At 40.6% G+C, this 27,677-nt stretch overlaps 1 long non-coding RNA gene across 1 annotated transcript in view; it reads right to left on the reverse strand.

Moving 5' to 3' along the window:
* Positions 1–27,677, reverse strand: part of LOC132251934 (uncharacterized) — a 65,393-nt gene that overhangs the window by 12,303 nt on the left and 25,413 nt on the right. Inside the window, exon 2 of the long non-coding RNA XR_009463679.1 lies at positions 1,709–1,817. This is a non-coding gene — a long non-coding RNA (uncharacterized LOC132251934). The remainder of the gene's footprint in view (positions 1–1,708; positions 1,818–27,677) is intronic.

Raw genomic sequence — 27,677 nt, forward strand, 5'->3', positions numbered from 1 at the left:
GGAAACAATAAAATATCTATAACTTTGTTGGTTTTTGGCTGATTTGGATGAAATTTTCAGGGATGGTAGAGTCTGTAGAGAGCATAAAGCCTGCCAAGTTACAAGACTATCGGTGCAGGGTTTTGGGGAGAACTGCACCCCAAATTCTTGAAAGCAAAACTCATGTCATGCCTATGTGTTACAACACAGAGGGGTCAAAACTGCAGGGCTGGTAGCTCTTGCTGCAGCCACAAAGCCTGCCAGGTTTCAAGAAGGTTGGTGCAGGGGTTTGGGGGAACTGCCCCACAAGCTGCAGACAAGCAAAACTGGTGCCATGGGTGCTTGTGGGACTATCTCTGTCTTGGGGCGGGGAGGGGAGACACAGCTGCAGGCCTGGCTGCTGAGCTGCTGTGTTACCAGTTAGCAATCAATCAATCATGATTCACTCAGGGACCAGGGACTCGGGGACCATCTCAACACACAGGACCTAGCTACTACATAACGACTTGATGAGCATCAATTAGCACCTACAAAACCAGGCTAAGGAGAGGAAAGACTCAATACAGACAATCAACTGCCCCAAGACAGACACAGCCATGGCGCGAGTTTTGCCTGTCAGCAGCTAGGGGTGCAGGGCCCCAGACTCCACCTGCACCATTCTCCCTGACAGCTGGCAGGCATCACAGCAGGGGCCACCATCCCTGCAGCTGTCACCTCGCTGCGCCTTAACACACGCAATGTCACCCATGGCACGAGTTTTGCTTGTCCACAACTTGGGGTGCAGTTCCCCACAAACCCCTGCACCGATCTTCTTGAAACTTGGCAGGCTTTGTGGCCTCAGCAGGGGCCACCATCCCTGCAGTTTTGACCCCGCTGTGTTGTAACACACAGCCATGACATGAGTTTGGCTTTCAGGAATTTGGGGTGCAGTTCCTCCCAAACCCCTGCACCAATCTTCTTGAAACTTGGCAGGTTTTATGCTCTCAGCAGAGGCTACCATCCCTGCAAGTTTCATCCAAATTGGACAAAAAACAACAACATTATAGATATTTCATTGATTCCCCATTATACCCTATGGCCGGATCTCAGAGGCAGCTCCGAAGCTTCGGAGCCACTTCAGCCGGATTGAGGCGGACACCCAGTCTGGAGCTCCAGATCAGATTGTGGCCATCCAAAGCGGCTGGATCCAAAGCCGGATCAGATCACTGCTGACTCGCACAGGCCTATTTTTTAATGATTAATAAATATTGGATACCTAAGTCCTGGTCAACATATTGAAACTGGCTCCCATTCTGAATTTGTATGTCTGGAGCTAAGCTATTATGTTTTCAGTATGCGAGGTTCAGGAGAGTCCAAAATGGGGATGGAATAATATGATTTTGATTATTGGGAGGAGACTCTTGGCCCACATGTATTCACAGGGACTTTGATGGGAGTTCCTTTAGACCCAAGAAATCAGTCATGTGAACTACTGTGGTGGAACTGGTCTGAACCCTGGTCAGACTTGTCATTACAAAGAATTTTTACAAAGAGAAAATTAACTGCTAAACAGCAATGTAATTTTCCCTTTCTTTTTTGCAAAAGATACCTGTGGACCAAATTCTAGAAATGCAATGATTCTGCACTTGCTTCTGCTTATTTCTGTATGATACATTATTTCTGAAAACCTTGATACTGGTGATGATCAAGGTAATGTCAATAAATCAGCATTAAACATGAAGTGTCTTACCCATTCTCAGAGAGATGCTGCAAAAGCGGTCATGTCTTGACAAGTACTGAGATTTTCTTTTCACGTAGGATTTATTTGTTCTTGCTCCTGATGTCTCTGCTGCTGGAATCTGTAAGGCATGTTGTTCTCTGTAGATATGTAGCTTTTTTAAATCCCCTTTCTTTGTTATTTTATGTGAAATAATTAAAGAGGCCAAATGCTTTGAGAATGTGGGAACAGTTCTCACTTGCAGATAATGGGTACATTCATATGTGATCTTTCTGAATTAGAAACAGTCAAGTCTCGTTTATCTGAAAATTAGTTGATAAACTCTGTGTGTCTTCAGAAATCTGTGCTCACTAAGCCTCTTTATAATGTCTATAGTCTTTATGTGTGTGATATCTTTTATTAGACCAACTGGATAGTTGGGAGAGCTGTTGGACAAGTTTTTGGGCATCGTGTACCCTTCCTCAGGCACCTTATTTTTTGTGAATAAAAGGTATCACAAAAAAGATTGACTTCTCTATATTTCCTGGAACATCATGGCTACAACATTCCAGCACTACCTCAATGAGAGCAGGATTCAACTCTCAAACTAGAAACAGTGGTAAGTGTATCATTTATCCCTAGGAAATGCCCTAAGGATTCCCCAGCTCTTGGTGTTTGCCAGTATTGTGAAAACTAATTGCTGTTTTCTTCATGTAATTCTTAGCAAAAATGCACTTGGCTGAGAAATGTTGCCTAAAGAAACAACGAACATTTATACAAAGGTTATGAAAAGCCAAAAAAAGGGAAACAGTAAAGGTTATCATTCTTGCAACCCCCTGCCAGCTGCTCTGGGAAATTATTCTAGTAACTTGACTGAAATTCTTAGCCCTGAGAAAAGAGAAAGATTGAAAAATGAATGTTCAAACAACACATGAACACAAAGAAAAACCATGAAACTGATCAGCGAAGGCAAACTTCCTGCTAACTCCTGAGGCAGGTGCTAGAGTTACCCTGAGGCCCACCTTAGTCTAACATTTATTTCCAGAGGTTACACACCAAAGAAAAGACCACACAGGTTCACTGCATACAATCTGTCGCAGAGCCCAGTTCAGGTGAAGGATACCCTACTGTGTGCATAATCTTTGTGTGTGCGTAATGAATAGCTTCTGTAAAACGAAGTGTTCATGAGCATTACAAAGAGTTAATTAAATATCACTTTAAAAAAAACAACCATTTTCCATAAAGTTGGTAGGAATACTCAGCAGCCATCCTCCTCTGTAGTAGCAGTTGACCAGCAGAGGCCTCTTTGATAGGCACAGTGCACGTGGACAGTTTTCCTTTGGCAATTAGTGGCTTAAACTGGCCAGGCCACAAAGAAGAATGCAGACTACATTCCATTGATGTACTTCCTTGAAAAACAAACTACATGAAGGGCAAGGCTTTGATCATCATGAGGAGGAGGCTTTAGAAATACCACTATTTCTTTGTCCCCTGGTTTACATGCAGTTCAGCCCAGGAAGTTAAGCACAGTAATGAAGCCCCTCAAGAGATATAATGAATCCCAAAGAACGGCATGATCACATTCAACCAATTATGGTCCACCTAATGGTGATTCTGTCTTGCACCTATTTCTCTACTTATATACAAGAATAACCCATGTCAAAAGCTTTAATAAAAAAAATAATAAAAGTCCAGGTATGTTATCTCCATTGCATTCTCCTCATCCATCAAACTTTATCAAAGAAGGAAAACATGTTGGTTTAACATGATTTGTTCTTAACAAATTCATGTTGCCTGTTAGTAATCACCCTTCATTCTTCAGATATTTAAAAATCAGTATTTAATACTTTTCTGTATTAACTTCTCAGTTATTGAAGCCAGGCTGACTTTGGTTCCTCACTTTTTCCAAATTCCAAGCTGGTCATTATGTTAACCCTTCTCCAGTCTTCTGGGTCCTCCCAAGTATTATTGCTAGTGATTATGAAGCTTTTCATTTGGTTCCTGAAGCATCCTATGGGAAATACCATCAGACCTTTATGACTTAAATGTATTCAATTTTTTCAAAAATTCTCTGAGACATTCTTTACTTACCATGATCTACAGGTCTTCTTTTTCTTTGTTTATATTAATTTTTGTAGTCATAAGGTCACAGTTTGTTTTCTTTGTAAAGACTGAATCAAAGAAGGGATTGAGCCCTGGCACCTTTGTTTCATTTGTTAATACTTCACTTTCTCCACTGAGCAACAGAACCACAGTTTCCATGCTCTTTCTTTATTGGTTGACATATTTGAAGAAGCCATACTTGTATTTGATACCTCTTGTTGCTTGTAAGTTCTTTTTCCTTGGCTTTCTTGATTTTGTTCCCTACATATTTATTTTCTTTGTATATTTCCTTAATGATGTGCCATTCTCTCAATTACCCATATGCTTTTTTTTTAAATTTCAGATAGCTAAAAGCTTCCTGTAGAGCACCATTGGCCTCTTGTGGTTCTTATTGTCAAGCTTTCCTCTGCAATAGATTAGCATTTTGATGAGCCTACACAGGAACTTCCAGCCTTCTTGAACTTATGGATAGACAAATTTAAAAGGAAAATGAGAGCTTACCTACTGTTTCTCTGAGTCTGAAACAAGGATGCTGCATTTCAAAAAGGAAGGTTTCATCTCTGTTCCCTTTTACCCCTTAAAAATCATGAATTACTTCCATGCTCATCTCCTCCTAATTTTGCAACCACCTTCATCTTTGCAATTACTACACTCCTATTGCTCAGATCCAGAGCCAAGATGGATGACTCTCTAATCATTTCCTCAGCTTTCTGAAACAGAAAGTTGTCTTCTACACAGATTTAAGAACTTTCTTGACATATTATGTTTTGTTGTGTTTTACTTTCAACAGATCCTAGGGAAGTTAATTCCTAGCTCTTCTATGTAAGAACTTCTTGTATGTTGATTTGGTCTTCAGAGACTTCTTGACAATATCATATTCCAAATTATGCTTTCATTAACATTTTCTTTCATTTGTTAAACACACACACACACACACGTTCCCCAAAAAATGGAAAGTACTTTTTCTAACAGCAAAACAGCACATGCTGGATCAGAAGGGAAAACTACCTTAGATTTTAAGAGTTTTAGTCTTTAAATTAAAAGTGACAAATTGGGCTTGATAACATGGAACCTTTGCCCTGTTACTGGGGGAGGGCTATGAAAAGGGACCTATCAAATTCATGGCAGAAGTGGGGTACGCTGTGGCTCTTTTAATTTTGCAGGTTCCCTCAAGCCCTGCCCCCCTGCAATTGGTGGTGGTACCTCAGTTGCAGCTTGTTCCTGATCAGTGGGGAGGCATAAACTGTGGCTTTAAGTATAGTGCCATTTTTGCCTCCCACCACGATCTGACGGAGGGGCCCTGGGTGGCCCTGCTGTTTGCTGCTGACTGTCAGGGAGGCAAAAATGGTGCCATGTTTAAAACCATGGCTTTAGCTTCCCTGCTGATTGGGATGGAGTGGCAGGGTCCTCCATTAATCAGTAGTGAGAGGGGGGCAGGGAGAGGGACAAGGTCAGGGTGCCCACGGAGGAACATGTGAGATTAAGGGAGCCTCCATCAGGGCCAGCCCACAGTTTTTTGGGGCCCCATGCAAGGCATAGCTTTCGGGGTCCCTGATGCGAAGAAGGTATCACCGGGGGGGGGGGGGGGGGGGCTGAGCACAGAGGCAAATTAAGGTGTACTGGGGCCCTGGCCAAGCACAAAATTGGAGGCCTCTTCCCCCCATGGGAGCTGGGCTTTGGGGGAGGAGCTCCTCGTGCTGGAAGGGGAGGCTGGGTGGACCCTCCTGGGCCTGGGCAGGGAGGCAGATGCCTACCACTTCTCCCTGCTCCCCATCCCCACTACAGCCAAATATACAGATATATATGGCAGACAAATTTCTTTGGGTAAATCTGATATCTTTTATTAGATCAACTAAATAGTTGGAAACATTTTTCTAACAAACTTTCAGGTTTAAAAACCCTTGGTCAGGCTGAGGAAGCATCTGCAGTTGGTGTGTGCTCTTCCTGGATGGAATGAATAGTAAAGAAGCCAGAGGCTGATCTGCATGCAAGCCAGTCAGTGAAAATGTAAATTGAGGAGTCAGTGGGTAAGAGTCACTGTGTTTCGTGGAATCAATCCTTAAACTGCTTGTTACTGAAAAAGCAAGTTTTGTCCAAGATGCTGCAGACTGTGTACGAAAACTTAAAAACACAGACCACCTTCCCAGCAACAACCTCCTACCCACCATGCATGTTACCAGCTTATATACCAACATCCCACATCAGGACAGCATCCAAGCCTGCCTTACATACCAGCAAGAGCAAGATGACAACTCTGAGTACAGACCCAAATATATTACTGAACTTATACACTTCATCTTCACAAACAACAATTTCACTTTTAATAACCTACACTTCCTCCAGACCAGGGGCACAGCTATGGGCACCAAAATGGCCCCCAGTATGCCAACCTTTTTATAAGCCACCTGGAACAACTCCTCAAAGACTGTACCATCAAACCCTTGCTATACTTAAGATATATTGATGATATCTTCATCATTTGGACTGAAAACCTGCAATCTCTGATTGAGTTCCATCCGAAATTCAAAAACCATCACCCCTCCAGCCAACTATCTTTTGAACACTCTAGCACCAACATCTCCTTTTTAGACATGATAATCAGCATCCAGAATGGTAAAATACAGACCACGTTATACAAGAAACCCACAGACCAACATACAGAGCTGCACAGAACCAGCAATCACCTAAACACACCAGGAAACCTGTGATATACAGCCAAGCCCTCAGATCTTACCAAATTTACACTGAGGAGAACACCCAGGATTGCCACCTCACTAATGTGAAAAAGGCTATCACACAACAAGGACAATCCTCCAGAGAAAAAGATGCACATTTAAAAGAGCCACCCGGATACCACATGAAGAATTGCTGCAGTGCAGAAGGAAAACCCCCACGGATCACACACTGCTGGTTATGACATATCACCTCTCCCTCCAGCCTACATGGAAAATCCTCAAACAATTGCAACTCATACTAGAAGGAGGCCCAATTCTTAAAAAGATCTTCCAAGATCCACCTATCCTAGCCTTCAAACAAGCACTGAACCTCACTAACCTCATCACCGGAAGCAAACTTCCTACAGCCCAAAACTCACTGAATGGATGCAGGCCATGCCATGAAAAGAAATACAAAACCTGCCAACACATCTCCACAATAACAACACCCCACAACAGATCCATCACCATTCCTGAATCTTACACCTGCACCTCCAGACGAAGGACCGCCCCTGGGGATGCCAATTAACTAATTAATCCAGAGGGTCATTAATCCTTTATGACCCATGGGTATTCAGGTTTGGGGCAATAAAGTAAGTTAATATCACTGAGCATTGATCTACTGCCTGACCCCACTCAGAGTTAGGAAGAGTAGCTACACACTACAACACAGGTAAGTTGAGCAATGTTAGCTGTATTACACAACAAAACCCATGCAACAGCTACCCAACGCAATATTCCTGTAACACCCGAGCTGCAACACAATACAATACACCCAATGGGACAATAACCCAATGCACATCCCAAACCCAATGTCCCTGATCACACAGCCAATCAACTACACATTACAGTGAGCTTCGGTCACTACACAGTTAACAGCTATGCAACTTTACAGACAACCCAGAAACCACAGATGGCAGCAAGAACACCCTGGGTCTAGTCGGGAGAAACCCTCTGACAGTCCCTGAGGATTTCTACCTTTTCCCTGCTTAGGTACTCAGCATCTCAAATAGGGGAAGGGTGATGCTTTACCCAACTGCAGCTTCCACAGTTAAAGCACAAAGGAAAGAGCACGAGACAAGTAAGCCTCAGCAAGCTCAATCCCAATGACCAGGTCACAGCAAGGAACCTGCACTCGATGAACTCCCACACCCTGAGAGCCTGGAGTCAGGACTGTCTAGCCAGAGTGAGAGCAAAGCTGAGTCCGAGCCTGAGCCCCCAGAGCTCCTACTGGCTGCTCTGGACAGGATTTATGGCCTTCTAAACATGCCACCTGTCACTTACCCAATGGTCCAATCATTGCCATTTTCACAATACCCAATCAAATTCAAACCTGGGCAATACTTAAAAGGACCAATCAATTCAAATTATTTCAACTCAATACAAGCAACATTATTATAACTGCCTTATTAATTAACATATCAACATTGATAAACAGTTGCATTGCCATTACACACTGTGCATGCCCAGATCTTAAAAGTAGGTCATGACTTCATCGAGGTTGAGAGTTCAAACCCTCTAGACACTTGTCACCTCTAGTGATATGGTACATGCATGGACGTTCTACATAGAAACGTTACATATCTCATCCAGTGCACCAAATGCCCTGATGGAAAATATGTAGGAGAGACTAAACAACAACTGCGCACCAGAATGAACGCACACTGGAAATCTATTAAAGACTAGAATACCCAGTTACTGGTGAAGGCACGTTTTTCACAAGAAAACCACTGTCTCTCCAGTCTGTTAGTTCTAATCCTCAAAGGGAATTCACAAAACACTTCTCACAGATGAGCCTCTGAACTTTACTTCATCAACCTCCTGGATACAAAAAAAATCATGGACTAAACATAGAAGAAATACAAACATCTCGAACTCTTGGTTCTAAAATGATACCTTTTATTAGACCAACTGGGAAATCACAAGAAATTGTCCTTTTCTGCAAGCTTTCAGGCTCAAAGGCCCTTCATCAGGCTCTGAGAAAAGTATAGATGGTAAAAAGTTCCCATAGGTAGGCAATAAACTTCATTTTTGCACAGAGAGAGCTGGAGGTGGCAAGCTGTCCCTCTGGGTCCAGCTTTTTCTTGTGATTTCACAGTTGGTTTAGTAAAAGGTATCATTTTGGAACCAAGAGTTCTACATTTTTGTATTTCTTCTCATCTCAGACCTACGTGGCTAGCAAGTACATCCCTGAAACATGGAAGATGCCAAATTTTAGCCAATTTTGGATTTTAAACTTCATTTCAGGACAACAAGAAACATTTTTTACCTCCCCGCCTGCCATATGACACCTCCAAGGAAGGAATTCTACCTAATCTACATACCAAAGAGCAACTCAGCACAACTCTCAAAGACACAGCTACTAAGTACATCCCTGGACTAAATATAGACATTGGATTTATGATACACTATAACCTGCCTGACATCTGACTCCCCAGGTACCTCTCCACCTTTCCCTGCTACATTCATCCCCATTTCCCCTCCCCCCAAGCCTGTCTCACACCCACTGCCTCCTCCATTTACATCTTCATTGACTGGCTTTCTTGCATGCAGACCAGCCTCTGGCCTCTTTACTATTTATTCCATCCAGAAAGAGTGGGTAGGCAGGATTGGGGGGAGGGGATGGGGGAATAGCAGGTCTGCAGGTTGGGGTCTTGGTGAGATATGGAGGGCTGGCAGGACCACAGGGAGGGCTTGTTGGTCCATGGGGAGGTTCGTCTGTCTGGGAGTGAAGGGGGTTGCGGGGCTAAAAATAGCATGGTCAGGGGACTGTAGGTAGGAAAAGTGCAGCCCCAGGGCTGGGGCAAGCTGCTGGACTTTCACAACCCTGGGGTTGCACTCTGAATGTGTACAGATGTTTGGTAGATCAGGTCAAGCCATTCCTGATATAACTTAGTTCACCTCTTCAGTGAACTAAATTTGATCTGCCCAGGCATTTTTTGCCCAATGTAACCTTCCCAGACAATTTTTACAGACAACTTTTTTATGGAGTGGCACTTAGATCAACCTAACTGTAATTTGGTTGATCTAAGTATAACATCTGCACATCCCCTTTGTCTTACTTCAAGCAATCCCATGGAAACCTCTCCACATGCTTTCTGCATGGATGGGACACTGTGGCTTTTAATGTATGTTGTCCAGGAGAAAAGTGGTTGGTTGAGGAGTTGAACCATTTTTTTATGGTGCTGTCACCTGACAAACTGATTCCCATACAATATTTGCTAACCCTTTAGAAAGGTTTGGGGTAGGGCACATGGTAGCAGGGAAGGATTGACAACAGCTTTCTTATCACACAGGAAACAGTGAATGCCAGAAATTATGGATAACCACACTTCTCTGCCATTGTAGATTATCTCTCTGGGTAAAGTTCAGGCTGTACAACGATTGCCTTGTCTTTTCTGTAGATCAAAGCTGGCTCACCTGCTCGATATAGTATGAAAAACCTATAACATTTGCAAGGTAACTTTGATCTGCCCTTGTCTTTCTGATAGGGTAAAACATGATCTGTCCTTATAGCCCTAGAGAGCTGAAGCCCTAAATGAACCTGATATATATATAACTTATTATACCTTAATATAGAGAGATCTAAATGAATTAATTTGTTCTGTTGGTGTTGGTGGAAAAAAGTGGTCTGACTATTGATCTGCAAAACTACAAGATGTTATATCTCATTAATGGTAAGATATGATTTACAAGAAAATAGATATTTATTTTTAGAAGTTTCAGTCATTTTCCCTTTATGCCCCCCAATTACCCCATGTGGTTTGTGTGACCTGCATTGTATGAATGCTGGACTCCAAATGAGTTTGAGCGAGTGAGTGATTTTTCAGGCCAAAGTGATTTTTTCAGACAATAATATCTAGATTATAACAAGAGTGATCAGGAACAGCCATCACGAATTTATGCTTAACCAATCTGATTTCCTCTTGTAACAGGGTGCTACACCCTGTGGATGGGGAATACCAATGAATGTGACATACTTTGACTTTAGCAAGGCTTTTGACAGTTCCCCATAGCATTCTCACTGGTAAGCTAAAGAAATACAATCTGTAAGACACAACTGTAAGGTGGGTATGTAACTGGTTGAACTATCATGCGCAAAGTGTGCTACTGTTCATTTGTCTAAGTGGGAGGAGATATCAAGTGAGGTTCTCCAGGGGTCTGTATCGGGCCTGGTACTATTCAAGATCTTCACTAATGGTTTGCAGAATGAGAATGAGTGGACAGATTTTAAGATAACACTAGATAACCTAGAACAGCAAGGTGGGGTTGGAGGCACTTTGGAGGATAAGATTACAAATCAAAATGATCTTGATATGGTCTGATTATTAATCAGATACAATTCAGTAAGGACAAGTGCAGAAAACTATACTTAAGACAAAACAATCAATTGTATAAATATAAACTAGAGAATGATTAGCTAGGCTGCAGAGAAAGATATGAGGTATTATAGCGGACTGCAAACTGAATGAGTCAACGTTGTGTGGTATAGTATCAGAAAAAAAAAGGCTATGTTATAAACAAGTCACAGGAAGTGGTTCTTGAACCAGGTTCAGCTCTGGTGAGGCCTCCCTCACCTGAAATACTATGTCCATTTTTGGCACTGCACTCCAGACAGACATGGGAAATTGATAAAAGTCCAGCAGAGAGAAACAAAAATTATTAGAGGTGTAGAAAACATGGTATACATGGAAAGGTTGCAAAAACTGGAAAGATTTAATTTGGAAGAGAGAAGACAGAAAAGGGAGTTGATAAGTCTTCAAATACATGAAGGGTTGTTATTAAGAGGAGATGATTCTTCCGTTATACTCAGAACCAGTGAGACCGCAGCTGCAGTACTGTATCCAGTTCTGATCACCACACTTTAACAAGGATGTGGACAACCCTGAGAGAGTTCAAAGAAGAATCACCCGTATAATCAGAGTCTTGACAGGCAAGCCATACAAGAAAAGGCTGAGGGGTCTGGGACTCTTCAGTCTGAAGAAAAGAAGGCTGAGAGGGGACGTGGTAGCAGCTTACTGCTACACTAGGGGAGTACATCAAGGGCTCAATGAGCAACTGTTCACCAGGGCACCCACAGGGAAAAACAGGAGGAATGGCCACAAACTCCTGGAAGTTCGATTCAGGCTCAACATTAGGAAAAACTTCTTCACAGTCAGGGTGTCCAGACTGTAAAATAAGCTCCCTCCAGAGGTAGGTGGATCACCTACTCTGGAAATCTTTAAGAGGAGACTGGATGACTGTCACCTGACCCCCAGTTATCTTTCCTGCTTGGTGCAGGGGGTTAGACCTGATGATCTTCCAAGGTCCCTTCTGGCCTTACAATCTATGAATCTATTAATCTAAGAGGATAGTAGTTTCTGGGTCAATAGGGACAGAGCAAGAAGTAACTACCTTAAGTTGCCACAAGTGGAATTTTGATTGGAAATTAGCAAGAACTTTCTAGTTTTCAGGGTGATTAAGTAGTGAAACAGGCTAGCTAGGGAAGCTGTGGAATCTCCATATTCATCCATGGAAGGTTTTAAGAGAAAGTTAGACAAACACTCGTCTGGAACGGGTTAGATAGGAATGATCCTGCCTTGAACTGGATAACCTTGAGTGGTTCCTCCAGGGCTATTTTTCCATGATTCTATTATATGAATGCCCTCTGGGCAGTTTTAGCTAGTCAGCTGTATTTTCATGGAGTAGATTTCCCGCAGCACATTCCTTGGGAATAACAACCCTGAATTCACCTCGCCGCTGGTGTTTGGTATCTAGGTGGTCAATATAGTACAGGTCCAGTGACAGAAGAAATGGCCCTCCAGCTGTATCCATGGAAGTCCATCCCTTCCATGATTATTAAAGTTTGAAAGAATAAGGACAAGTTGACTTGCATAGAGTTGTGGTAGGACTCTCTTACTTCAGAGTCTCGTATGGGTAATGGCATTATCCAGGTAATTCAGCAAGTGTGTGTTTATAATCTTATAGCACTAGTTCAATATCTCAGTCCAGTCATGTACCTTCTCATAAGATGCAGGTTTGCAAGAAGAATCAGTTATACCTTTTACTTTTTTAGATGAATGGAAATGAGAAATGCAATACAAGTAAAAGCTGGAAGTTAATATGGCTTTAATCTTATATTTGTTCTACAAATTACTTTTTATAATTATTTTATTATATAATATTATATTATATATTAATATTTTATTCATCCAATTGAAAATAATTATAATCATGAAATTAACTAAAGGAAACTGAGGATTCAGATTTCTCTTTGCTACAGGATATGCAGGAAACAAGATAACGTCTTTTCAAGTCCACCCAATTATCATGGAGAAAACAGAAAAAGATCTCATCTACTTCAAGTTTTATCCTTCCTCAAGTTTAGTCTACTTCAAGGATAAACCTTGGAAAGTGATGACTTAACAGTAGGCAATTTATCACTGGAGTGTGTCTTAGAACATGAAAAAATAATAGTTATAACTAGGAAACAGAACGTGCTTTTCCTGGATTGTAGGATCCTTGGGGCAAAAACTATGCTGATATTTTTAAAGTACCTATTGCAATAGAGTCCTTAGGGTTTACACTTCTTCCATTAAATAAGCTTCCTTCCATTTGGTAGTAAGACAACTTTGGAATCCCCGTATTCATTATAGAAATGGTTTCTTGTCTTTAGAAATTTAGAAAGCTCCATGAAACAGGTTAAAAGCGGTAATAGATTTGACTGGCAGATTTAATATGACACATGATCACATAATGATAGTGAGGAGTAAAAGGAGACAAAAATATGTAGAAGAATTATGCAACTCACTGCCTCTGCAGCTCCCTTGCAGTGAGAATCCATTAGAACCTTAATGAAATGTGAAAACATCTGGAGGAAGGGACAGAGTTAATAAGGTCACAAGCACAAACTAAGTATTGTCTTTTCCTGAATTTTGAGTACTTCCGTGTACTTTCATTTTCACATTCCCTGAATGTAGCTTTTAACAGAATGTAATGTAGAAAAAATATGTATCAGGAAGATTTTCTGAACTTCAGTTGCATTTATCCTTGTTAACAACCTATTCTGTTAGTTGCCATGGACACAATGATTGGAGGTCATCAAAAGCAAATGCGGCAACAAGAGAAAGGAGCACAAACAACCAGCACAATGCAAAATGTAACATGACTAGTATTATAAATATTGTGTCAGCTTTCTACATGTTAATAAGAGCCAGTTATTTGTCTGTATTCTGTGGCTCTGTGAAACACAAATATGTACTTCTATCAAAACCTGAAATCAAAGCAAGTCCAATCTTTTTTGCAAAGAATCCATAAATATGTCAAAAGAGATAAGTATGTTGCCTACTTTCTTCCATAAATTAAAGTGAACAAAGGAGATAACCACAGTCAAGCCAGTGACATTACTCAGGGTTGTAAGAATAAGATGAGACCATAAGGCAGGAGTGCGCAACTTGTACACTTTTAACATCGCTTGCAAGATAAGCTTTCCAATAACAGGCCATCACTAATGTAAGCCCTCAGCACATTTGCCAGAGAGAAACTGGGTATATGTACATGCATGCGCAGATTAACAAATCACTTCAGACACGACATACTGTTATGAAAAATAATTTGACTCATTGTTTTGTTTATGGTTTTTGTTTTTAAATTCTTTTTCAGTTTTGATGGTCACAGAATAGCAATGAACAGGTGGTTTAATGAATTCTGGTGGGCTTCTAGGTCTGCCCTGGCAGGCTTCATGTTGCTGTGTACCCCTGCTGTAAGGTATCATTTCTTAATCTACATATTGCCACATTGGGCAGAGACTGGTTTTATGTGCAGCTACCATCCTGGCATATGCAAACTGCATTTCTATGCACAAATAGCTAAAACTGTTCTTTTTTCTTGCACTACTATGTGCAAACATCTCTCTCATATATATATAAGGGTTTAGGGCAGCTGTCTGTGTCGGTCTGTCCGTAACACTCTTTAAATGCGAATAGCTTGAAAACTGGAAGAGACAGAACATTTGTGTCTTCAGAGAAATTTCTTTGCTGAACCTTAGTATTTGTTTAGTGACCATGTCAAGATGATCCCAGTTTCCAGAACTGGGAAAAAATTCAGGGGCCGGGACTGTTTCTACTGAGCTCCTCCAGGGAGGGCACCAGGAGCCCAGCATAGTGGGGAGGACAAAGGAAGGGGCTGGCTGAGGAAAAGCAGGGGCCGGGCAGAGACATGATGCAGCAGGTGAGCAGCGGTGGCCCTGTCCCAGGCCCCAAGCAGGGAAGGAGCTGCCAGGGGTGAGCCCAGCACAGCTGGGAGGGCAGAAGGAGGGGCCAGCTGAAAAAAAGCAGGAGCTGGGCAGAGGTGTAAGGCCATGTCCAAGCAGCCACAGCCCAGTCCCAATCCCCAAGCAGGGAAGGAGGTGCCAGGGGGTCGCACAGAGGAAGCCCCAGGGTGTGGACGGCTGTTGCAAAGTGCGGAGATAGCCTGCCCTTGTCCTTGCCCAGCAGAGGTGTGCAGATGGTGGCCAGATGGTAGCTCAGGAGGGTCTACCTCCAGGCCTCTGGACGAGAGCAAGTACAGGAAGGGATTGGGATCTTCAAATGTTCAGCCCTTTTCATTTAAGTTTTATAAATATTTAATTTATTTAATAAATATAAAGAAGTAAAATCTATCCGTTTGGTTTTGTTATATGAAATTCATTCCTTACAGGCAATTCGCTAGTAAGGGCAATATTTGTCTTTGTTCCTGTCAATATTTTCAGCAGAAATATCAAGAATATTAGCCCCAATACCTACAGTTCTAAGTTTTCATCTGATGGGACTTAACTTTTGGTGAAACTGGAATTCATCAATAGAAAAATCATGCATACCCTCCTTAAGCAGACACCAATAAAAACTCACTTGATGTATGAAATATGTGCTATCATATCAGGATATGAGGATTGTGAGAAATAAATAGAATGAGGGTGAAAGAAAGGGACTTTGTGTAGAAAGGAATTCATACATGAAAGGAGACTAAAGCTTTTCATTCTAAAAAGCCAAGCAAGGTCATTAGTTTGATATATCTGAACAGCTATGGGAGTCAAACATGTTTTGTCCTCCACAGTCTGTCTCCAAGATTCAGTTGTTGGCTTCCTTCCCATAGGTAGTGGCAGAGATTCTGGAATTTCAGCAAAGGACCATCCTAGCTTTGTGGTAAGGCCTATGTGTGTTATTTAGTCCTTGTTTAGACAAACTTCCTATAACTAGGCTGAGAATGTAGGATCTGACTTAAAATAATTATCTGACTGAGATAAGATATTGATAGACGTAGGCACTAAGTAATTAAAGAAACATGGAATTCATACTCATTTCCATGGCTAGCCTGAAAGAATGATGCAACTTGGAACAAGTGGCATACTAAAGAAATGCAAACCATAGAATGAAAAAAAAAAACAGCATTAGCATAAATTTTAATGCTATTAAATCATAACAGATCCTAATGTCTCATAAGGACTGGGACCACAACTACATAAATTCTGTTTATATTTTCTTTCATTATTTTTATATATAAAATATTTGAAAGCTCTCCGGTGGAAATGTATTAAACAGTTGTGCAATATTTAAACAAATGATTTTCCAGTCTCACATTTCCACATTAGAGTGACAAATTATTAATATCAATATAAGATTTTGCATTAATTTCTTAACTGAGGTGAATGTGCAGTTGACAAATGTCCAACATTTAATCCTGAGGACTCTCTTTCTTCCCAGGGAATAATATCCACTTGTGGATTGATTTGAATATTCACTAAGGCCTCTTTACACTGCTGCCTTCAAGTAGTTATAAGTAATTTTAAGTCCTCATTACCCAGCAGTATGTCAGGGCCTTAGCTTATGAAAGATTTAGGCCCTTTATGTCAATCACACCCTTTGTACAAAGGAGGTGGTCTGTCTTTCTCTGTTTTATTTTGCAACCTGGAGATTTTAAATAAAAGTGGATGAAATATTTGTCAGCAGTTTCAGGAGAAACAAGTAGATACATTTGGGTTTGATGAATAATTTTAGCAGAGAAAATGTGAGAATTTTTTCAATTTAAAAATTTAATTTCAATATTTTCAAAGTGAAAGCTTTTGACACATCATTTCAGATTTATGCTTTTGCTTTAACATTGGGATAATTATAAAAAAGGTAAATAAGTAGTAAATAACTTGAAACAGTGCCCACAGGCATACCACACTATTCAACAAGAGAGACCTCCTAAACCAGAAGTAGTGTAGCCAGGTGACATAATTAGCACTGCCAAGCCAGAGAGCCAACTACCCCATCCCCATTCTAATTAATTTGCTCAAGGCAAATTTGCCCAATATCCAGTGGCATAACTAGGAGGGGGCAATAGGGCCAATCAGCCTGGGCATTGACTCAGTGGTGGGTGAGGGGCAAAAAACCCCAGCTGTTACCAGCAGCCATATATTTGCATTTGTGGTCACAGTGGCAACCACAAGTAGTTGCTTCCACTTTGCACTGGGCACCTGACTGCATCTCTACAGTGCTGCCCAAATCAATCAAATTAAATTCGAGTACAAAGCCCTAAAACCAGGGATGAATAACTGCATGCACAATTACAGACAAGGGAATGCCTGGGTAGGCTGAAATACTGCAGAGAAGGACCTGGGAATCAGGTCCTTCTCTTATATTAAGCTGAATATAAGCTAACAGCATGCTTTTGTCGCAGAAAAAAACAAACAAAAAAAAAAGAAGCACCAGCAACTGTGTTGTATTAACAGGAGCAGAGGCAGAATAATGCAGCCAGACACTCATCAGGGCAGTTATGACACATGGGAGCAGCACTGATTTCTGGCTGCCACCATACTCTGGGCTTGATTATGTGACTACTGCAGAAGTGTATTTTTCCTTCCCCATTTCTTCCCCCTCAAATTGGGGCCTGGGGCAACTACTGGTTTCCCCTCCTTATTCATTATATTGAACAAGAGTGTCAGTTGAAAATCAAAGAAAGTGATTCTACTGCTCTATTTGGCACTTGTAAAGCCTCACCTGGAGTACTATGTCTAGTTGGGGGCCTACATTTAAAGAAAGATGTGGACAGATTAGAAAGACTCAAGCAGAACAGAACAGCTCCTGGCCAGCCCTGGGCCATGCTGGGAGGTCTGCACATGTGGGGAAGTCAGCTCCTGGGAAGTCTGCACATGTGGAGCCAAGGCTGGGAGGGCAAGGGGGCGTTGTCCTGGCCTGGGCTCTGTGATCAGAGCATGCCCCAGCAGGTAGCTCCTGGAGGCAGGGAGCCATCTCCCAGCCCCTGCTCCAATCATGGATCCAGGGCTGGGGACTCTTTGCTGCCAGGGAAGGGGGACATTGTCCCATCCCAGAGCCCACCCTGGCAGTAGGATTGTTCTCCCCCAGCCCCTGCTGCCCAGGCTGACCAAGGCAAATTTGCTTCCAGTCTGTATCTACATGTGGGCTACTGCATAGTAACTACCATAACCATCTACATGAGACACTTTACCACACAGTTGACTCATTGACTGTGCAGTGAGCATCTGCACATGTAAATGGTGATGCTTTACTGTGTGGTTAATTAGTCAACTGTGTGGTAGAGAGTCTTGTGTAGATGTGTCCAGTGAAATCTATATGGCCTAGGGACAGAAATTATGCATAAATTGGTATAAGTGTTCAGAAACTGTTTCAAATCTGCAACACAACAGGAGTTTAGTCCTGCACGAATTGTTTTCCAACATGGCCAAAACTGGTTTAAGATAAACCTGGATAGATGCAGTATCAGACTTTACTGATTTAGGTTAAATCAGTTAATTGAACTTATATCCCAGGTCCCCTCCAGATTCAAAATACCTCACAGTCCCTCAGCATCCCAGGATGTTTTTACACCTCCCCCCAACCCACTCCCTTACAGGGTGGGGTGGCCTTAGCACAAACTGTTTACTCCAGCTGAGCAGGGAGGTATGTTGTAGCACCCCCTGGCTTCTGGCCTGGACCACTATAAGCACGTGGCTGCATTTCCAGAATCAAAAGTGAATGTCTGTTCACTTGCTTATCGGTCAATGTATGCAGCTTAGAATAACCTGCAAAGATTGAATCAATTCAGCCTTGGGCTTTTTGACCATCTATACTTAGCCCTGGAGCTAAGAATCAGGAAACCTGTGTCAAGATTTTTTTAAAGTGGGCAAATTCCCAGGGGTGACTCTGATAAGTCCCTAAATAACTTAAATGAAGCTGGATAAAATTCAGAATTTCCACTGTGTGAAAATTTAAACTTTTCAAAATTTGTTTTTGTGATAAATTAGAACAGGAGCAATTTTGTTTAAAAAAAAATCTGTATAAGTTCACTAAAATGTTAGCATGTAAGTTTGATTTTTTGTTTTAAATTATTTTCATTTTACTTTACTTTTATTATAATGATTATAATATTCCATGACTCATCAGCAGTTGTACTGCATAATCATAGAATCATAGAAGTAGGGTCGGAAGGGACCTTGCAGATCTTCAGGTCCAACCCCCTGCCTGGGCAGGAAGAAACCTGGGCTCAGATGACCCCAGCCATGTAGGTGTCAAGCCACCTCTTAAAGACCCCCAAGGTAGGAGCCAGCACCACTTCCCTTGGAAGTCGGTTCCAGATCCCAGCCGACCTAACTGTGAAGTAGTTCTTACGGATGTCTAATCTGAACCTACTCTCCAACAACTTGTGGCCATTATTCCTTGTTATCCCGGGGGGCACTAGGGGAAACAAGGTCTCCCCCAAACCCTTCTGGTCCCCCCTAGTGAGTTTACAGACGGTCACAAGGTCCCCCCTCAGCCTTCTCTTGTGAAGGCTAATATTTGTTTTATCCTGTAAAATCACATAAAATATGATGCCTTTCTATATATGAAAATTTTATTTCAAAGTGAAATACTGGACTTTTCCAAAAATTATTTTTTCCAATTTTTTCTTCATTTAGAACATATTTAATTTGGTGGGATATTTGTCAGAATTGATACAGTTTGGGAAAAAAAATCATTTGTGTCTGAATGCCATTTTTGAAAAATTATTTCAATAAGTGTTTTCTTACCAATTTTTGCCTAAAAATGCAGAGCTCATTAAAAGTAGGACTTTTGCTCCTAAATCATGTAACTGCCATTAAAAACAGCATCCAAAAGCATATTCAGTCCCTTAAATTGCCTAGTTTTCAAAAAATGTAAGCATTTGCCTGAAGTTTCTGATGAAATCAGAGTTGTAGTATGATCTGCACTATTAGGAATCAGGTTGCCTATTTGGATTTCCTATATTTTACAACATTTTAGTCCTAGTGAATAAATGTGTTTTGTGGAATAAATACAGGTCTCAACCTGTACATAGCATCTATAACTTCCTCCAAAATTGGATCATGCGCCACTGAAGTTTATTGGCATTTTGCTATAAAGTTAATGGGATGAGGTCAAACTTGTTGATGTATAATTGAATACATTTTTGCTAGTTTTAAACTTGAAACTGATCCAAGAAAACAACTCTGTGTAAAACACTGTACAACTGTGGTTTTAAAATGTTGAAGTCAATAGTCCTTTCAGATAGTCCTCTCAAGACAGGGTCCATCATATGTTGGGATAACACAGCAGACTGGGATTTTCAATATTTAATTTTACACAGCTATATTTTAAATCTAATGCAGGAAGTAAAGAAAAATCCCTTTCTTCTTCCTCTCCCTTCCCACACTTACTGTTTTGTAAAGAACCTTTAAATAATACTAATATGAAGTTTTACATGATCATTGGTTTGGTTCTCAGTAATAAGATAGAGTTTGCACAGTATGAGCCATCCTACAGTAAATCATACTTTCCAGCATTAGTAACTTCTGTGCTACACTAGCACTCCCAGGTGACCAGAACATCTTACTTGCTTAGGCTTTCTTCTTGTATTAATTTGTTTAAAGAGTACATAATTTTGTTTAAAGAGTACATAGTTATTATATCAGAATATGTTCGAACCATATTTTCAAATGGTCTTTGACCCAGTTGGTTTATTGAAAAATAGAGAGAAAATAGAATTAATGCTTCTAACAGTTACAGCAGTATCATACACAGCAATAATACAACAAAAATAGATTATAGGAACCACATAATAAGTTTTAAAAGAACCAAAAGCCAAACGACAACAAAACAGTTATTTCAGCTTCTTTCCTGTCCCTGCCTACACTACCACGTGAAACCAGTATAAAAGCAAAACCTGGGCTAAGCAAACCCAAGTAAACCAAATCAGATAACATTAGATCTATTGTGAAGCTCTGGTCCATACTGGAATTTAATTATTTTTAAAGTTTTATTATTATTAAAGTTTTATTTATTCCATCTGCTATTACTCATTATCACTAACCTCTGAACCTCAGTTATGGTTGAGATTAAAGAAGCAGAAATGCCAACATCTTGCAGTCACGCTTTGCATTTTCTGGAAACAGAAAGTACTTCCCACAAAATCCTAATGTTGGTAGATTTCCAGTCCAATTTTGAATATATAAATATTTAGATCATATAGTTAACATTTGTTATATGCATTCTCTGTTTCCCCTTTGTGTAGCCTTTGTCAGGGACAAGAACAGTTCCATCATTATCTTCCCCTACATCCCCATAAAAGACCATTTTTCAAGAGAGTTGTTTGTCTTTTATTAGAAGAAGGCTTAAAGTAGATTATGAAGATTAAAGTAATGTTCTCCTTATACTGCAAAACAGAAGTGAAACTTCCAAGAATGCTATAGTTTTTCTAAAAACTCTGTTATAAAATTACACATGATAATACAATTACACTTGTCAATGTCTTTCTCAGTGCTTATTTTTCTTGAGATTTCTGATTGTTCATTGTCACTGATAGGTATAAAGAGAGCCTGAAATTTGCTAATTAGAATGTCAAAGAGATGAAATGAGACACACTCAATCAAATGCACTAGCTACAGTATCTTCTAAAGTAATGAAGATTTTCAAGTAGCTATGTTCACATTTAACTTTGAGTTGATATCGTGATTAAAGTACAGAATTGAGAAATAAGACATGAAGTCTGTTTTCACTTATAGCACTGGCTTGACTTTGTTCAACAGCTCTCAGATTTAAGCCCAAACACCTGTAGCTCTCATTGACTTTAGGCTTTAGTTACACTAATCCATTTACCTCTCTCTGGCCATGTCCAGATGAGCGTGGCCATGCAGTATGTGGTACTGCACACACATCTGTGGTGCCACATACCACACATTTAGATGTTCTCCATGCTGCCAGGAAGCACTGCCTATGTGTGCACTGGTCTGCTTTTATTTTCTGAGGGTTTTTTTGACCCCTAGGTATCCAGTCAAAAGCAGAGCTGGGCTGCACCGAGCCATGCTGCAGCTGCTGGCCAGGCTTCGCACAGCAGAATCACTACTGTGGCAGCCCAAGGAGACCCCCAGGATCCCAGGTAAGGCTGCTAGGGCCAGTCCAGGGCTGGCCCCAGACTCCCCTATTCCACCTGGGATAACTTACCGTGTGCCAAATCATGCATAGCATGGGCGTTCCCTGGGGACAAGTAGCGGCAGCACAAGGTGCACTGCCGCTACTTGTTCCTGGGGGACCAAACATCCATGCTTATATGGATACGGCCTCTGATTCCATTTCCCGTATGTGAAAGTAGGAAATAATAGTGACTTGCTGTATTAAAAAAGTAGTGTGAGACTAAATTGTCTTTGAAAATCTTTGATATCCCCTTACAGAATTCACTGTACACTGTACAGCATTAGATATGGGATTACAGACTTGGTTCACGAATGAGACTGAATCATGAAAAAAAAAAATTATCCATTTTGTCAGGTGTTTCTGTTGAATTTGGCATATGTTATCTCACTGCTCCAGGACAACAGATGTAAAACTTTTTGCCTATTAGTGGCAAGGACTTGACAGATGAAAAGGATGTTCTTAATTCATGGTCCTGTTTAGTCTACAATAGTAAGTTAATACATACAGCAGAAATGATTCAGACAGAATAAGAATTGATTGAAGTCTTTACTGAAAATGGGAACTTGCTCCAAGTGGAAACTTTTCTAAGATAAGACAAGTTCGGCGAATTTCACTAAAGTTATCTTATATTCTTATACATTGTATCCAGATATGGCAAGACATCCAGGTCTGGCAGCAAAATAAATAAATAAATAAATAATGCCCAACAAGGATATTAGCACCATCTTTGGTTATGTTGATTTAGAATTGTGTCTTTTATTGTACCTTTTTATACCTTATTTGTATTTTTTATGTCCTGTTCAGACACATAAGTCTCTTCTTATTTTTGATCTAGTATATGTGTATTGACTTCAGGGGAGTTATGCCACGTTCAAAGTCAGGACGATCAGACGACTGGAAGAGATAAGATGTCATTACTGTATTCAGCAGAGACTGACATCATAGACATAGCAGAGGTAAATTATAATGATGAGGGGAAAAAATAAGAGTTTCTTAAGGTTCCTGTGGTTCTTTGTCTGAAATCTCGAGTCCCACACATTAAAAAAAAATCTGATTATACTTTATTTGAAGAAAATAGTCTCTGGCCATATGATTACTATACTCTCTGTTTCCCAAGACTGAGTTTTTTCTACTTTTTAACAACTCAAATGTCAGTCTGAAAGATGAGGTTTGAAATATAGAAATACTATTTTTCATAGTGTGCTGCTGAATCTCTCAGGGCCTTGTTATGCATTACCCTGTGAACTGTTCAAATATTGATTGGTGTTACTGCTAGCTTGAGTTAGGAGCAGTCACATGTTCAGGACGGTAGGAGCCTGGAGGACAGAAATATAAGAATTCCCCTACCTCCCATTCAAGGTTTCCATCCTGCCTCTGGGGTCTCCCCCCCTTCCATGCTCCTCTTTACTTGTGGCTGCTTGCATTGTCTGTCCCAGGGAGAAGACACAGAAGGGTTAACCTGCCTGCCTGACTTGTGCCACCACCACTGCCAGGCTGCTGCTCTTCTCCAAGCTGATCTGGGCTTAGAAAAGGGCAGCAGTGGTGGTGGCCAGGCAAGCAGGTTAACCCTTTCCTGCCTGCTCCCCTGGTACAAACAGTGTGGGCAGCCACAAGGAAGCAAGGAGTGGGGGCAAGGGGAGAGTGGGGAACTGGGAATTTGGGGAGGGTGGGGGGTGACGGGGGACAGGTGAGGTGTTTACACTAAGGTGCAGCCTAGAGTGGCTACAATTTAGTGTAATACAAGCTGGGTAACACAGATCAGAGATGAGCCTATACTGAAGTGGTACAACTTTAAGATTCCTAAACAGTACTTAAAGCTAGTTTCAGGTATTATATATGGACAATCCAAGGGTTAAGAGCTCCAGGAGCTGCCTAAAATGAATGTGTAACAAAGTCCTCACATATCCCTTGGGCGAAAAAGCTGCAGGACTATGACACATACTGAGACACAATGACACCTCAGTTATAGTCTCAATCTGACTCGAGTTTAGCTTCTTCTGACAATCCTTAGTGTTTTGTTCTATTTTTATATTCTCAAATGCATGAGATAATGAAAACAGCCCTAAAAGCGGAGTGGGAACAACAACAACATTTGCAGCCAAAGTTCAAGCAGTGGAATCAAGGGACCCAATCTTGGTTAACAGTCTCCTCAGCATACATATTGGAGCCAGAAAATGTGTGTTAGGCTTGATATCTCAGAATACAAATGTATAAAGCAATGACTAAGAACTCTGTCTCCTGTCAAGAGATATAATGCTGTTAAAAGATTTCAGAGAACTGGAGCCAAGATGTCCGAGGCCAAAAGAAAGGTTTCGTCTCAGGAGATAGTCATGAATTAATTATAACACATTTTTGAAAAGGCAATGAGATTTTTTAATGTAAAGCCTTATTCATTTAATTAATTGATTTGATTTAGGAAAAAGCAAAGCCAACAAAATGAAATCAGTTCAAAGTACTTGGTAGCTAGTTCTGGGGAATTTTGAAGGGTTTTACTTCACAAAGAACTACCTGAAATCACTTCCAGGCTTATTACAAAGAAACCCCTTTTTACCAGTTTTGCTATAACACATAACCTGTGCCTGTCTCCTGTGTCCCTTTGGAAAGTGCTAAGAAAAGATACTTGTGGGCAACTAGGCTTGATAGAGACAAGGGTATGGCTATGTCCTATCCTGCTCATGCACACTAGGATGGAGATTAGCTATTTTTTATATTTTCTTTTTGAGTTAGTCTAATAAATCAGTGAACATTCAATTAATTGCACTGTTTCATCTTCTCTTTATTCATTGTTAAGAGACTGTTATGCCTAGAACACGGGAAACAAATTCTAACAAGTTTGCTCTCAGAGGCCTTGGCCTCTACACTAGTATAACACTGGGATAGAATGGAAACACAATGCACCAGTGTAATATATTTAAATTCAGTGTAGAAATACCATAGGGAAAAAATAAAAGATAAAACTATATCCCTACAGAAGCTATATCATATTAGGTTTCATCTCTCTGAAGCTTAGGTTGAAGGCAGGGCAGGGTGGCTCCTTACAGACTAACTGGCTAGCTTAGCTTGGGGTAGCTGTTTGCTCAAGGCAAATAAGCTATTACCTTCTCCTGAGCCACCTAGCAGTGAGGTAAAGTAATAGCAACCTACTGTATGCATCTATCCAGGAATAGCTGCTGGTCAGTCCTCTCTGTATTCTCCTGTAATTTGCATCAGTGTATAAATCTGCTGTTAAATGTTTTGTGCTATAAATACCGTGTGTAGCCAGATAATGCATTTCTTATGTTCTTGACACACTACTAATGCAGCTTTCTGAGCTGCTTTCCCGTTTCTCCCCCTCTTACCTACCTATGAACTTATACTTGGATGTTTCCCATTGCCAACCCAGCAGCCCTGTACCTTAACCAAAACCCTTTGATTCCCATTAAAAGCAGTGGGTGCACAATGCCTGGAAGGACTAACCAGTTTTTCTTGAAAGTGTTTGTACTGCTGGGACTTGCTAGTGTTCCGGCAAAACATTAGCTAATGATAATTCTGAATGCAGATCGAACACTTCACTTAAAAATTCCTCTTCCCTGCTATGAGTGAGAAGATTGAAACTATTGACTTAAAAGGTTTAAGAATCATATAAGGCTTAGTCCTTTTCACAAGAGTGCAGGAAAACCAGGTCTACACAAAGCTACAATCACACAAAGATACAGTCAGGGGATTCTGCTACTAATGTCTTTGATATTGTTCTGCAAATGATGCATCTGTAGGAAGCATTCATGGTCAAAGAGGACTCTGCACCTCTACAATATGAATGGTTCCTACAACTGTATCATTTGCAGAGTTGTCTTTGACCAGTTTCAGGAATGAGGGCAAATGTAATATATAATATTGGTTAAAGCTTATGAGAGAATGGGTGCACATGGTATTTAAAGGAAACCAACACATCTAACACCACCTTGTTAGTTCTCTTTTTACTACTGTATTTATCTTGTAGCCTGAGCTGCATATCTAGAAGGTAGGTATCACAAAGCCACTGATTGACAGATTGGCATGTTATTCTGCTGAATCAGCTACACTCATTTTCATATCAATTTACCATCACTGCTGTATGTCACACAATTGACTTCAATAGAAATACTCAAATAGGAGTGGACAGCAGAATCTATCCCTATATTACCATTTGGAAACAATATCAAGTTATAAACATCATAGAACTATCATCTCATGTAGAGCGATGTTTTTACCCAGTACTTTGTCTTTTATTTTATAAAAAAAAGCAAGACAAAAGATGACATTTTGTTAGTGTACAATAAAATGCCTCCTTTCTCCATGCCTCTGCATATTGATTCTCTGCTGAATCTAAGTATGACCAGCATGTTTTCTTGGGAAGGTGTTTGATTAGACTCTTGGCTCTGTGTCTGGTCTGACAAAATAGATTTGCTGTTGTTTAGCAACAAATAATCAATAGACAATCTGCAAATGCATACAAGCTCAGCACAGATAAACATCATTCAAAGTAACAGAGAGAAATAATATCAAAAGCTGATAAAGATGTTATGAATATAATTGCTTTGATCAGGGATAAACCAGGATAAATTCAGATGCATTTAAAAGCAGCTCATTTTATACTGATTCTTAGGAAGCTAAATACCATAATCCTTAATCAAAACTCCAAAAAGTTCAAAATAAGAATGCAGCTAACCCTGTGTAATGAAATATTATAATTTTCTATGTACAACAGCAACCACTGTTTTGCTATGTGTGTGAGTAACTCCTTTCAGCTAGTGACTGCTCACCCATGCTTAAATATTTTGTTGAATCCAGACAACAGTTTGCAAGCTCAAATCAAAAATCCCTTGAAAAGAAAAGATGTGTGTTTCTCATCACTAGAGGGAGCCGGTTCCACATAATATTCTACAAGTAGCAAAGTGCAAACCCTGTAAAGGAAGACTGCACAAACTCAAATAGCCTAATCATAGTCTGATTCATAGAGCCTGAGTTTAACCTTCATGTCATGGGACAAGGTTCCCCTTTTCAGTTGAACTTTGTGAATTGGTCATAAGAGAAGAAATGTCTTGATTTTTTGGATTTCTCTTCTCTCTTTTCTGGTAGGCGAGTAATTGAATGGGAAAGAGCTGGTATTGAATCTCATTCTGCTATGTTTTAGACTTGCTTTTGAGTGACTGCCAGAGACTACATGAAAAATATCATTAGAATAATTACTAATTAATACTAATGTACAACCACGTATTTGACATTTTCTGTAGCTCACCTTGTCCAGTCATTTCTTTCCTCTCTTTTGCAAACTTCGCTGTATTTTCATATTCCTGCCTTTTTATTACAGAGAGAAGCCACAGAGGATTAAAACAAATCACTGTTTTTCTATAGGCAATATTGAAATGTATTAGTTGCCACTATCATAGCTCAAAATGTAATAAAAATGACACACACTAAGTTAAGTACATGAAGACTGTAGGCTGCTGTGCTATTAAACTTGTGGTAATTGCATGTGGTCTGAAACCAGCAAGATGCCTCAGTGATTTCCAAATATGCAACTGGGCCATGTGTAAAAAGAGAACTTCTGTGCCTATTGCCCAACCTGTTGCCTGAAGTCCAGTGCCAGCTGTTACAACAGTGCTCCTTTCCTGGAGTCAGCATCAACTGCCATCTCCTACATCTGCACACACTGCTAAACCCACAATGTCTTGATTTAGAATGACCCCAGACACTCATCAGACCATGGCCCCAACTCTCACCCTGCACTTAGAACTAGGG

This window comes from Alligator mississippiensis, chromosome 7, assembly GCF_030867095.1.
Source record: "Alligator mississippiensis isolate rAllMis1 chromosome 7, rAllMis1, whole genome shotgun sequence".
Lineage (NCBI taxonomy): Eukaryota > Metazoa > Chordata > Crocodylia > Alligatoridae > Alligator > Alligator mississippiensis.